The following is a 2,636-nucleotide window of genomic DNA, read 5'->3' on the forward strand; positions in this document are numbered from 1 at the left end:
GCGCTCATTTAACAAATCCAACACATGGAAAACCCTCTAACTATTCCCTACGAACTGGCATGGGGATTTTTCATAATAGTTCAAAACCTCAACAGTAAGACGGGAAAATGACAACCTCATCCCAGCCTTCAACTGCCCATAACAGACCACCACTCCACCATCCGGAGGAATATAATCCTTGTTATATATCCTCCTCTCCTCACTCAGGTCGTACATCTCCAGGTCGGCATCTACCCAACCAAACTCCTCCTTCTGATCAGCATAAAGCGACCTAGGCCCCACCCCCTCAGCCATCGTCTCCACTGAAGAAGACGATAAAACCTCATCTCTACTACGAACCCTAACTTAAATATCATCTCCACTCAAAGTTCTATTTATCCACTGATCAACCTCCACTTCCCCACTCAAACTATCACTGGTAGCAGACATTACGAGTTCAAAAATAAACAAAAGATCAAATTTTGCAAGATCAAAAGACGCACCTGATACCAAAGATTGGAAAAGTTTTTTTTTTTTCTTTCTTTCTTTCGCTCTGCTTTTTCCTAGATTGGCAAAATGAAGAAGTGAAGACCTCAACACACCAAAACCCCTTACCTGCCACAACCTAAAAAAAAAACAAATTGTTCATTTCATCTTCCAACGCAACACAATCATAACTCGCCCACAAACCACCATGATTTCGGGCCCACGAATCCAGCCCAACAGTTCCCGCACATTTTTCAAAAGCCAATTAAACCTACTAGCTGTCCAACACGTGTTTTAAAAAATTTATTTTACCCTTCCTTTTTTACATCACAACTGTCCAAAGAACAAATCAAATAAAGGGGGATGTGTAAGTACCCTCCGTTCTGCACTATAGTGCACGTGTCCATACACCAGGTTGTTCTCCATCAGCTCGTACCGCTCTAGTAGAATGTACCAACGACTCGATCCTAGGTCGTCCCAAGCAGCAGTTACAGCCATATATAGAAGCAAATCAACTAGCGCAATCCTGGAGCTCAGTCAACGCAACAATCAAGGAGTCATTTATTTTGTAACACCAGAGTAATGGCGAATCATCAAGATAGCACACAAGGTGGATCTACACTTCATAACGGCCTGGAGCAAATAAGAAAAGTTAGCTCAAACATCTAGAAGTAGAGAGAGATGAACTACGTAAGGCTTGGTTCGAGTTTACCCCAAGAAACTTAATACGTAGGCAACTCTTATCCCAAGAAGAGTGCATCCATTCCCTATCAAGCAAATCATCAGGTCATCAAGTCATTGTCCCTTTAACACCCAACCTATATAGCAAGGATTATGAAACAAATGGTCATTTGGTTGTCTCATATTTTATGAAAAGTTTCCTGTGTTCATCTTGCAGATTGCAGCTTGCATAATACATTTTTGAGTGAAAACTTTTGCTTGAACTTAACTAATTTACTTTTGTTCATTCATATATATAATGACCGAGTTTGTTACATAGTGTAGTCGGGGTTTTCCATGCCAAAACGTATCATATTCCATTTGTATGTGCATGTTTAACAATTTTATTAGTAGACAACACGACTGGAGATAACTAGATGTGGTGTGCTAAGAGGGAAAGCTAAGAAGATTATTAACTGAGATACACTGGATGCAATTAAGAAAACTTTAGTTTACTACAAGTTAATTTAAAGCCTCCATGCCGAAGGCACGGGCATTAACTAGTCTATATAACAAAGAAGGGTGGAGTGGGTTGACAACTTCCACCTCATAAGGTGATACGTGGTCCCGCCACCCCCTAATCATAGCCACTAAAATGTTTTTCTGGGTAAGTTAACAAGTTTTTTTTTGGGGTGAGTTTAAAGGTTTTTCCCACCTCACCCACCCCACACAAAAAAGGCCTGGACTATTTTTGGGTTGAACTTTTATGGGTTATTTGGCTCTGAAAACATGAGTATGGGCTCATTTTTTTTTTTAAATAGGGGGGGAAAGCGAAGTCAGGGTGATAGGGTTATATACTAAAAGCATTACTTATGTATTAACTCTAATTCTTTATATTTTGAATGAGAAACATATGGGCAAATGTTATATATATTATATATGTTATTAGTTATATGCATATGTCTAATATTTTATGTTGTAGATGATATGGTGTGAAGACACAGAAGATCATATCATCAGTACCTTATAAAGTATAAGTAATCATTCACAACATAGATGGATTTGGACAAACAATTAGTACGGTTGTAGTATAATCTGGTATTAGTCTATCTTGACTATAGGATTACACTAGTACACTTTATGTGTATTGAACAGGACCAAGTGAGGTTGTTTCTCTTTATACTGACTATATAAGAGAACAAACTCCTCTGTTATTATGGATGCTTGTCCTCTTAATATAATCCGGATATAATAACGGGCACTTATGTGCATTGTACATTGCTTTAAATCATCAATGAGTGAGATTCATTTGTGAATCAACAAACTCGATGGATTGGGTAATGACATTGTACGTAAGGTGTGCTGTTGATTATAGAAGAAATTCGTGACCCGCAAGAAGTCGGGTTGATGATGTCCCTTTGAGGAGCTCAAAAAGATTGTCATGTAAACCCTGTAGGTAGATTTATTCCGACATGACAATAAGGTTGAGTGGTACTACTCAAGGACATAAG

This window comes from Coptis chinensis, chromosome 4, assembly GCF_015680905.1.
Source record: "Coptis chinensis isolate HL-2020 chromosome 4, ASM1568090v1, whole genome shotgun sequence".
Taxonomy (NCBI): domain Eukaryota; kingdom Viridiplantae; phylum Streptophyta; class Magnoliopsida; order Ranunculales; family Ranunculaceae; genus Coptis; species Coptis chinensis.